Source organism: Ranitomeya variabilis, chromosome 2 (assembly GCF_051348905.1).
Source record: "Ranitomeya variabilis isolate aRanVar5 chromosome 2, aRanVar5.hap1, whole genome shotgun sequence".
In the NCBI taxonomy this organism is placed as follows: domain Eukaryota; kingdom Metazoa; phylum Chordata; class Amphibia; order Anura; family Dendrobatidae; genus Ranitomeya; species Ranitomeya variabilis.
This window is the reverse complement of record NC_135233.1, coordinates 391,790,863-391,802,982: the sequence shown is the minus strand read 5'-3', so window position 1 is coordinate 391,802,982 and position 12,120 is coordinate 391,790,863. Positions and strand designations below refer to the sequence as shown.

The following is a 12,120-nucleotide window of genomic DNA, read 5'->3' as shown; positions in this document are numbered from 1 at the left end:
TACGAACAGTGTTTAACCATGATGGCATAAAATGTATTTGTATATGAATGTACCACTCAGGGTCAGTGGAAAGTAGAGTAGCAGCCGCCATGGGCACCGCATCATTTTCAGATATGTCCAATAAAGACTGGCATATAGTGTCATGTAACAATCGAGGTGTAGATACCATTCAGGATCTGTGGAAAACTGTTTAGTAACCATGGTGGGCACATATATGTCACAGCTAAAGGAGAAGTGAAGGATGAGAACATTCAGCAAGAATTCTAAAAAGTGCAAATCTAGGATAATGCAGATTTGTAGCAATTCAGGATCTGTGGAAAGTTGGGTGATGGTTCTGCTGGGCTTTATAGTGGCGTGCATCCCTGTAGGAGACCACGATAGTTATGAGAGGAGGGTATAAACTGGTCACACTGGGTGTACTCATGTTTCCAGGGGTTTATTACAGGGTCTGGTATCCAGTTTCATCGCTGCAGAACGCGCTTCAGTCATGATTTCACGTAGAACTGAAATCTGAAATAAAACCTCAACCGCGCCAAATGGATCCGGCCAAGATCAAAAGGCAAATGTGCGGCGTCCTCTTTCATCTCCAGCCTTCCACTTCCATGGAGAGCGACCTTTCCTCCAGCTTTCAGCGCTTTTGTCTTTTTGATCTTAACCTTGTAATTTTCTTTAAGAAAAGGGAGAAAACCTTAAAAACTTAACGAGACAATCAGACAATTCACAAGGCTTTTATCGAGCAAATCGAGGGGTGTTTTCTATGAGTTGCAGGAGGAAAGCTGGGCCGTCACTTTATGACTAAGTACATGGTTCGTGATGAAGACGCGTGGTGAAGGTTACATCAAGGAGGGAGGAAACAAAGGGTTAACCAGCATGTTTCTACAAAGCAGAAAGTAGAAAAAGGAAACAAACAACAAGGAAGCAAAAATAAACAAACAAGAATAAAATTGTAACAATCTTCAATTCTCTTCTGTGTGTTCCCCCAGACAGATGGATGACAGCTGTTACATCAGCCTTGTCGGGTGTCTCCCATCTTTCCAAAACTCCTGAATGGCAAATCTGTATAAATGGCAGAACTGATCGCGAGGTTCTGGAGTTGCGGAATTTACGGATTGGTGTGTGGCTGTGTGCGTGGTCATGCATGAGCTGAGCGCTCTGACCTGCAGTTTGCACCATCAGTGAGGCTCTCGGGACCCTCGTTCTCATCAATCCACAGGACAATTAATGGGCTAGAATATTTACAAGATATATTATAAGATAACAGACACCTTTGAAACGATTTCCCTTGTCCAATGATGCAGTATTGGTGGGTACAGGGGCATCCATAGAAATCATTGGATGCATAAACTGCTGTTCATTGTGGCAGCTAAGGGGTTAAACTGCTTTGATCAAAGCTGACTGACTTCAATCACAGCCGTTACCGGAGGGGGTCTCCTGTGTAAAACAGCCGGCACCTGCCTAATAAGCAACAAAGGGGTGAGTCCGCGCCATACAAATCCAATGTCTACCAGAGGTCTGGAGAAGTAGGAGGATGCTAGGCGGGGGTGGGGCAATTTGGTGTAGACCCTCCCCTGCTCATGGATCCCATAGCGGTCACGTGGCCTGCAGCTATTGGTGGTACGTGGCTCTAGGGATCTGAAAAGCTGAGTAAGGACCCCCACTTGGGCAATGATGGAAGCCATATTGGATTTTCAGATGCAAACTGAGAACTAGATCAATAGAGTTTCTAATGCCCAAGTGCACGGCTGAATGCACCCTCAGGTTACAGGGGGGGTTAATTAGTATTAACTCCTCAGCTTCTGGCTACCGGACCCATGGACATGATGACTTTTACTGTACATTTAGGTGACCGTGTCCATCCCTGATGTGAGCGCAGCCCTCCCTGCTCCGTTGTTTTTTCTTTGTGCACCCCCCTCCCCCGAGCACCCACATATATCCGCGAGCCTCGCTGCCGTTACTTTATTCTCGCGACGCTTGTAAAATGTAATTAAGTGTTTTGTTTTAATATCAGAACAAGCATCAGTTCATCGACTCCAGCGTTTGGTTTAATTAATTTCCAACCTTGGAATCCGATTGCTGAGTTTTCCTAGTTTAGTTGTTCGCAGTTTTGACAGCGCGGCTTTGTCGGATACTTTATGGGATTATCGCGTCCGGACTGTTGGGGGACGATTTTTGATGTCCAGTCCAGGGCCACCCTGACCCTGCAGGGCCGATGGCCGGCTCTAATCTTCTCATTATGCAGAGATTTAGCTTTACTTACTGATCTGCAGCTTTCCATCATTCTTCACCACCATTAATAACGAGGTCTGATGATCCAAACTGACAGTAGAAATGGAGCAGATCTTTGTAGGAAGATCGCCCTTATGAAAATGGCTCATTCAGTGTTCTGATCGCTGATCTGTTCTGCAGAAACGGAGCTTTTTCTGCGCAGCTGAGTGCACTGTGCACTGAGCGCCCTAGTTGGCATATTTGATTAAACTTGTCTGATATTCTTACATGGGTGATATTATTATTATAGCACCATTTATTCCATGGCGCTTTACATGTAAGGAGAGGCGTACATAATAACGAAAGAAGGAAAGACGTTTAGGCTGTCAACCAGTACCAGGACTCCCACCAACCATGGAGCTGCTGCATCTGATCTCGCAAGTAAACACATCATAAAAGGAGAGGGTGCTGTAATTCTTCCAAAAATAATGCGGAAAGGTAAAACGGTCTCATAGTTCACTGAGATACAGAGGTAACAAAGGCTTCAAGGAAATCTTAATGTAGCTTCTTTAAAATGAGGTCCTAACCCCATCACCACCGTAAGGACCTTGTCATCATCAGACGTGGCCCAATCAGGGAGAAGGAAAAAAAGAAACTGCTTTTACCTTGCGAGAAGGAGAAAGTTTGTAAATCTGACCACTTAAAGGGGAGGTCCACTAGGATCCTAAAAGGCATCCAGTATACAGAATCTTCTGTGCTGCTGATACAATGTTGCAGATTGTTAAAAGATGCATCAAACTTATCACTGGATTTGGCAATCTTCACTCCACACTGGCATCATATAAACTCCTGTATTACCAAATTCACCTTAATATATCCTAATCAATGTCAAACTCCGGTAACTGGGACTGAAGTGTCATCACGGCGCAGACAACTGTATGGACTGGTGATGCCAATCCTAACGCACCCTGGCATAAGAATCATCACATGGAATTCTGCAGTCATCATCTACAGCACTTTCTGGTGGAAATCATAGTCAATTTCTAGAACTAAACTTCTAGGAGCGACAACTTCACCCCCGTATTCCACCCAAAGAGCAGCATATAATGGTGTAAGGCTACGTTCACATTTGCGTTGTGCGCCGCAGCGTCGGCGACGCAAAGCACAACGCAAACAAAACCGCAACAAAACGCACGCTAAAACGCTGCGTTTTGCGACGCATGCGTCCTTTTTGGCCGAAAGTTGGACGCAAAAAAAATGCAACTTGTTGCGTTCTCTGCGCCCAACGCTTGCGGCCATGCGTCACAAAACGCAGCACAACGCATGTCCATGCGCCCCCATGTTAAATATAGGGGCGCATGACGCATGCGGCGACGGTGCGGCGCCCGACGCTGCGGCGCCGAACGCTAATGTGAACGTAGACTAAGTGCGGCATAAATTGTGGCGCTGTTTTTTTTTTGTTATACCAGAAACTGATTGTAGCAGCAATATTAACCCCTTTCTGACCTCAGACAGGACAGTACGTCCGAGGTCAGAACCCCTGCTTTGATGCGGGCTGCGGCGGTGAGCCCACATCAAAGCCGCGACAGGTCTGCTGTTTTGTACAACTGACATGTAAGCGCAATAGCGGCGGGTGAAATCGCGATCCACCCGCCGCTATTAACTGCCGCTGTCAAACGCTGACAGTGGCATTTAACTACCGCTTCTGCCCATCCGGGCCGGAAATGCGCGCATCGCCGACACCCGTCACATGATCAGGGGTCAGCGGTGCGTCAGCATAGTAACCAGAGGCCTCCTTGAGACCTCTATGGTTGTTGATGCCGGCTTGCTGTGAGCGCCACCCTGTGGTCTACGCTCATCGCAAGCTTGTAATTCAGCTACATAGCAGCGATCTATGCATCGCTCCTATGTAGCAGAGCCGATCGAGTTGTGCCAGCTTCTAGCCTCCCATGGAGGCTATTGAAGCATGGCAAAAGTTAAAAAAAAAAAGTTTTAAAAAATCTGAAAAATAAAAAAAATATAAAAGTTTAAATCACCCCTCTTTCTCCCCATTCAAAATAAAATTAAAATAAAATCAAATATACACATATTTGGTATCGCCGCATTCAGAATCGCCCGATGAATAAAAAAAAAGCTTAACCTGATCGCTAAACAGCGTAGCGAGAAAAAAAGTCAAAATGCCAGAATTACATTTTTTTGGTCGCCGCGACATTCCATTAAAATGCAATAACGGGCGATCAAAAGAACATATCTGCACCAAAATGGTATCACTAAAAACGTCAGCTCGGCACGCAAAAAATAAGCCCGCACCCGACCCCAGATCACGAAAAATGGAGACGCTACGGGTATTGAAAAATGGCGCTTTTTTTTTTTTTTTTTTTAGCAAAGTTTGGAATTTTTTTCACCACTTAACATAAAAAATAACCTAGACATGTTTGGTGTCTATAAACTCGTAATGACCTGGAGAATCATAATGGCAGGTCAGTTTTAGCATTTAGTGAACCTAGCAAAAAAGCCAAACAAAAAACACGCATGGGAATGCACTTTTTTTTGCAATTTCACCGCACTTGGAATTTTTTTTCCCATTTTCTAGTACACGACATGGTAAAACCAATGATGTCGTTCAAGAGTACAACTCCTCCCGCAAAAAATAAGCCCTCAAATGGCCATATTGACGGAAAAATAAAGTGATAGCTCTGGGAAGGAGGGGAGCGAAAAACGAACACGGGAAAACTGAAAATCCCAAGGTCATGAAGGGGTTAAATCTCCCTCAGTGCTTTCTCGTTCATTCAGCTGCTAAGAGGGAATAGCAGCAATCTGACCCCCAGCAATCAAATAGTTATATCCTATCCTAAGGTTTGGGACATCAATATTAAATTCCTGGAGAAATCCTTTCAGATGGGTCATCCACCAACTTTGTACAAACCTCCAATTGTGCAGAGATCTCCCTTGTCAGAGGGATCTGTACTTTATTCTAACCGCATGCTCCTATTAAGGGTCAGTATACACCTGCATTGTACACATGCACCAGGAGGATAAGGATGAACAGTTCCGTGTGCCATCTGCAGAGCGCACAACGTCAGCGCCTCCTACGCAGCGTATTCACGGACGCTCCGCTCACAGACGCTGGTGAACACTTTCTACAATCTGTGTTTTTCATAATAAACTCTAGAGGTTCATAAAATGCAACAATTAAACGTTTTCAGATATAATCTCCATTATGGAAATATAAAGTTCTGCCTCATCTGCTAGACTGGTCGGGCGCAGATTTATGGCGTCGTCTCTAAATTATTAATACTTGTGCTCTTATAAACGGCCGGGGCACCGAGGGATCGCGCCATCTGCACCGCACAGCCTTAGGCCGGCGTCACACTAGGCGTAAGACAATACGGTCCGTTTTTTACGGCCGTAATACGCAGAAAAGTCCCCAAAAATAGTGGTCCGTATGTCATCCGTAGGCAGGGTGTGTCAGCGTATTTTGCGCATGGCATCCTCCGTATGTAATCCGTATGGCATCCGTACGGCGATATTTTCTCGCAGGCTTGCAAAACCGACATCTAATGGATTTATGTGCTCAAATGTCCGTTAAAACATATATACAGTATATATATATATATATATATATATATATATATATATATATGTCATTGAGACACATATATATATATTCTGTATTTATATTTAATTCAGCGCGATATAAGTGAAAAGCCGGTAATTCAATTGCCGGCTTCTCATTTCTCCTTCCCAAACCCGACAGGATATGAGACATGGTTTACATACAGTAAACCATCTCATATCCCCCTTTTTTTTTGCATATTCCACACTACTAATGTTAGTAGTGTGTATGTGCAAAATTTGGTTGCTGTAGCTGCTAAAATAAAGGGTTAAATAGCGGAAAAAATTGGCGTGGGCTCCCGCGCAATTTTCTCCGCCAGAATGGTAAAGCCAGTGACTGAGGGCAGATATTAATAGCCTAGAGAGGGTCCATGGTTATTGGCCCCCCTGGCTACAAACATCTGCCCCCAGCCACCCCAGAAAAGGTACATCTGGAAGATGCGCCTATTCTGGCACTTGGCCACTCTCTTCCCACTCCCGTGTAGCGGTGGGATATGGGGTAATGAAGGGTTAATGCCACCTTGCTATTGTAAGGTGACATTAAGCCAGATTAATATTGGAGAGGCGTCAATTATGACACCTATCCATTATTAATCCAATTGTATGAAAGGGTTAAAAAAAACACACACACACACACATTATTAAAAATTATTTTAATGAAATAAACACACAGGTTGTTTTAGTATTTTATTGCTCTCTCAATCCACCTGAAGACCCTCGCTTGGCAAAATAATAAACCCACAATATACATACCATCCGAGGATCTGTCAGGTCCCACGATGTAAATCCTTCTGAAGGGGTTAAATCAATTTACAGGCAGGAGCTGCGCTAAAGCACTCGCTCGTGCCTGTAATCCCCGGGTGCTGAAAGGAAAGCTGGGTGATCTGTACTTACATTGAGTTGCGGTGAGGCGCCCTCTGGTGGATGAACTCATATGAACTCGAGCGTGGGAACTTTTCCAAGGCTCCAGTTCATGAGGACATCCAGCAGAGGGCGCCTCACCGCGACTCAATGCAAGTACAGATCACCCAGCTTTCCTTTCAGCACCCGGGGATTACAGGCACGAGCGAGTGCTTTAGCGCAGCTCCTGCCTGTAAATTGATTTAACCCCTTCAGAAGGATTTACATCGTGGGACCTGACAGATCCTTGGATGGTATGTATATTGAGGGTTTATTATTTTGCCAAGCGAGGGTCTTCAGGTGGATTGAGAGAGCAATAAAATAATAAAACAACCGGTGTGTTTATTTCATTAAAATAATTTTTAATAATGTGTGTGTGTGTTTTTTAACCCTTTCATACAATTGGATTAATAATGGATAGGTGTCATAATTGACGCCTCTCCATTATTAATCTGGTTTAATGTCACCTTACAATAGCAAGGTGACATTAACCCTTCATTACCCCATATCCCACCGCTACACGGGAGTGGGAAGAGAGTGGCCAAGTGCCAGAATAGGCGCATCTTCCAGATGTGCCTTTTCTGGGGTGGCTGGGGGCAGATGTTTGTAGCCAGGGGGGGCCAATAACCATGGACCCTCTCTAAGCTATTAATATCTGCCCTCAGTCACTGGCTTTACCATTCTGGCGGAGAAAATTGCGCGAGAGCCCACGCCAATTTTTTCCGCCATTTAACCCTTTATTTTAGCAGCTACAGCAACCAAATTTTGCACATACACACTACTAACATTAGTAGTGTGGAATATGCAAAAAAAAAGGGGGATATGAGATGGTTTACTGTATGTAAACCATGTCTCATATCATGTCGGGTTTGGGAAGGAGAAATGAAAAGCCGGCAATTGAATTACCGGCTTTTCACTAACACCGCTGCGTATTTCTCGCAAGTCACACTGCTGGTCCGTGTGGAATCCGTATTTTTCTCGCCCCCATAGACTTTCATTGGTGTATTTTTTTGCGCAATACGCTGACAAATTAAACATGCTGCGATTTTGTACGGCCGTAGAAAGCCGTATAATACGGATCCGTAATATACGGCTGATAGGACCAGACCCATTGAGAATAATTGTGCCGTTTGTTTGCCGAGTTTTACGGACGTATTTTCTGCGCTCTTACGTCCGTAAAACTCGCTAGTGTGACGCCGGCCTTATACTGAAGGCAAAAACATCCAGGACATTATAAGAGGGTCTTATACCACGAGAAACCTATGTATGAAGTCAAGAAACGTCTCACAGTAATTTACTCCAAACTTCTCCCCTTATCAGATCCTAAATGTGCTGCAGTCTCCGGATATAATGAGATCTGCACATTATCCCCCCAAAAAAACATTATACCGTGTGCAAAAAACAAAGAAGCAATATAGGAAAGACACCGGGCAGCCAAGAAATGTATCACTAACACATCACCACTATACTTGTCAGGGCCTAACAAAAAGAAATGCAAGATGGATTCTACCAGAAACGCAATGGATCCGCAAAAGCATCCCACCCAATAATCACAAAAATAATCGTCATATAATACCCAGGAGCTGCACTCACTGTTCTGCTGGTGCAGTCACTGTGTACATACATTGCATTACGGATCCTGAGTTACATCCTGTATTATACCCCAGAGCTGCACTCACTATTCTGCTGGTGCAGTCATTGTGTACATACATTACATTACCGATCCTGAGTTACATCCTGTATTATACTCCAGAGCTGCACACACTATTCTGCTGGTGCAGTCACTGTGTACATACATTACATTACTGATCCTGAGTTACATCCTGTATTATACCCCAGAGCTGCACTCACTATTCTCCTGGTGCAGTCACTGTGTACATACATTACAATACTGATCCTGAGTTACCTCCAGTATAATACTCCAGAGCTGCACTCACTATTCTGCTGGTGCAGTCACTGTGTACATACATTACATTACCGATCCTGAGTTACATCCTGTATTATACTCCAGAGCTGCACTCACTATTCTGCTGGTGCAGTCACTGTGTACATACATTACTGATCCTGAGTTACATCCTGTATTATACTCCAGAGCTGCACTCACTATTCTGCTGGTGCAGTCACTGTGTACATACATTACATTACCGATCCTGAGTTACATCCTGTATTATACTCCAGAGCTGCACTCACTATTCTGCTGGTGCAGTCACTGTGTACATACATTACATTACCGATCCTGAGTTACATCCTGTATTATATTCCAGAGCTGCACTCACTATTCTGCTGGTGCAGTCACTGTGTACATACATTACCGATCCTGAGTTACATCCTGTATTATACTCCAGAGCTGCACTCACTATTCTGCTGGTGCAGTCACTGTGTACATACATTGCATTACTGATCCTGAGTTACATCCTGTATTACACTCCAGAGCTGCACTCACTATTCTGCTGGTGCAGTCACTGTGTACATACATTACATTACTGATCCTGAGTTACCTCCAGTATTATACTCCAGAGCTGCACTCACTATTCTGCTGGTGCAGTCACTGTGTACATACATTACATTACCGATCCTGAGTTACATCCTGTATTATACTCCAGAGCTGCACTCACTATTCTGCTGGTGCAGTCACTGTGTACATACATTACTGATCCTGAGTTACATCCTGTATTACACTCCAGAGCTGCACTAACTATTCTGCTGGTGCAGTCACTGTGTAACTAAATGCAGAATAGTGAGTGCAGCTCTGGGCCATAAAACGCTCTTTGTTGAGGAATATGTCAGGACAGTGATATTCGGCACAAGATATATGGACAATGGAGACTAATACAGCTGACTGCTGGAGTAGGATGAAGTGTGAATCTGTCATTTCGTTACATGGAGTATTGTGTGATTATTACTTTTTGGACAGGACCGGTCAGATCGCTTTGTAACCACCATAAGCCGCCGCTGCCGCAGTGACGGATTCCCAGCCGTGGTACAGATACCAGAATGGAAAGCGTTAACCGTCCGGAAGCTCCTGAAATGTTCTAACGAGCGTCATTGATTTTTCCAGAGCAAACAACAATTATTTATGTATTTAAAGGAGCTGATGATGTAAAGTAAAGGATGCGGAGGAACCTGCAGCCGGCAAATTAAACAAATTGACTATACAAATGCGCACAAAGCACAAAATAAAGCCGATATGTAAATCCGGAGCCATAAAGCGCTCGTGTTCTCCGCCGACCGCCAGGGCCGACCGCAGGACATGCTGTTCTCTGCGTTACATTTATTCTGATATCGCTACTTAGTTTAATTTGATCCATCACGATAAGTGCATCTTGAGAAACACAGAAATATTAAAGGAAGAGGCCATGCCCCCCGCCTCCCCTCCCCCGATACAACCCACTTTACAGGACCATTAACGAGCCAAATGCCATTGTTCAGCAGAGCAAACATGGAACGGCGCGGAAGAAATCTTGGAAAGTCCTCAAGACGCTGTCTGTTCAGATTTTCCGCACACAATCGTGATGAATAAAGTGCTGTATCCAGGGCCGCGGCCCCATCCCAGTGACTAATTGTGATCTCCTGTCTCCTCATCTCACAAATGGAGGACAGAAGGCAAAACTCGAGCGCGGCCCCCGACACATTAGTATTCATTACAGAGGGAAGGTGAATCCGGCCGGTCCTGAGGCGACAAGGAATGATATTACAGTCACGTTACTGGCCTGTAATAATCTGATGTGACCACAGACTGCACCGCAAGGAGGATACAAAGTATCCAGGAATGGAGCGCCCGATACATTCTATATTACTGGTTACCGGACCCCAATAACCAACAAGTGGTGACAGTCAGGGGAGCAGCCTCAAACACAGGGAGATGTCAACATGCAGGGGCCCCAGATCTCTGCACCCCACATCTCCACACTCCTCTGCACCCCAGATCTCCGCAACCCTGATCTCCGCAGCCCTCTGCACCCCAGATCTCTGCACCCCACATCTCCGCACTCCTCTGCACCCCACATCTCCGCACCCCTCTGCACCCCACATCTCCGCACCCCAGATCTTCGCAGCCCTCTGCACCCCACATCTCCACAGCCCTCTGCACCCCAGATCTCCGCAGCCCTCTGCACCCCAGATCTCCGCAGCCCTCTGCACCCCACATCTCCGCACCCCAGATCTTCGCAGCCCTCTGCACCCCACATATCCGCAGCCCTCTGCACCCCAGATCTCCACACCCTTCTGCACCCCAGATCTCCACAGCCCTCTGCACCCCACATCTCCACACCCTTCTGCACCCCAGATCTCCGCAGCCCTCTGCACCCCAGATCTCCACAGCCCTCTGCACCCCACATATCCACACCCCAGATCTCCGCAGCCCTCTGCACCCCAGATCTCCGCAGCCCTCTGCACCCCAGATCTCCACAGCCATCTGCACCCCAGATCTCCACAGCCATCTGCACCCCAGATCTCCACAGCCATCTGCACCCCAGATCTCCACAGCCCTCTGCACCCCACATCTCCACAGCCCTCTGCACCCCACATCTCCACAGCCCTCTGCACCCCACATCTCCACAGCCCTCTGCACCCCACATCTCCACAGCCCTCTGCACCCCACATCTCCACAGCCCTCTGCACCCCACATCTCCACAGCCCTCTGCACCCCACATCTCCGCAGCCCTCTGCACCCCACATCTCCGCAGCCCTCTGCACCCCACATCTCCACAGCCCTCTGCACCCCACATCTCCACAGCCCTCTGCACCCCACATCTCCACAGCCCTCTGCACCCCACATCTCCGCAGCCCTCTGCACCCCAGATCTCCACAGCCCTCTGCACCGCAGATCTCCACAGCCCTCTGCACCCCAGCCCTCTGCACCCGAGATCTACGCACCCCTCTGTACCCCACATATCCGCAGCCCTCTGCACCCCAGATCTCCGCAGCCCTCTGCACCCCAGATCTCCGCACCCCAGATCTCCGCAGCCCTCTGCACCCCAGATCTCCGCACCCTCCTGCACCCCAGATATCCGCACCCCTCTGCACCCCAGATCTCCACAGCCCTCTGCACCCCAGCCCCCTGCACCACAGATCTCCACAGCCTCCTGCACCCCAGATATCCGCACCCCTCTGCACCCCAGATCTTCACAGCCCTCTGCACCACACATCTCCACAGCCCTCTGCACCCCTCTGCACCCCAGATCTCCACACCCCAGATCTCAACACCCTTCTGTACCCCAGATCTCCGCAGCCCTCTGCACCCCAGATCTCCGAACCCTCCTGCACCCCAGATATCTGCACCCCTCTGCACCCATGCCACTATGTATAAAGTTTTTCTAAACTGGGAATTAATTTGAAACCTCATTTTAGGGCTGATCCCATCTCAGACGTGTGGCATAGACACAGGATGGGTCATAAGTG

The 12,120-nt window shown here is 46.9% G+C and overlaps 1 protein-coding gene across 4 annotated transcripts in view; it reads right to left on the bottom strand.

Annotated features, from left to right (window-relative positions):
- Window positions 1-12,120, bottom strand: part of DACH2 (dachshund family transcription factor 2) — a 386,452-nt gene that overhangs the window by 143,199 nt on the left and 231,133 nt on the right. The window lies entirely within an intron of this gene.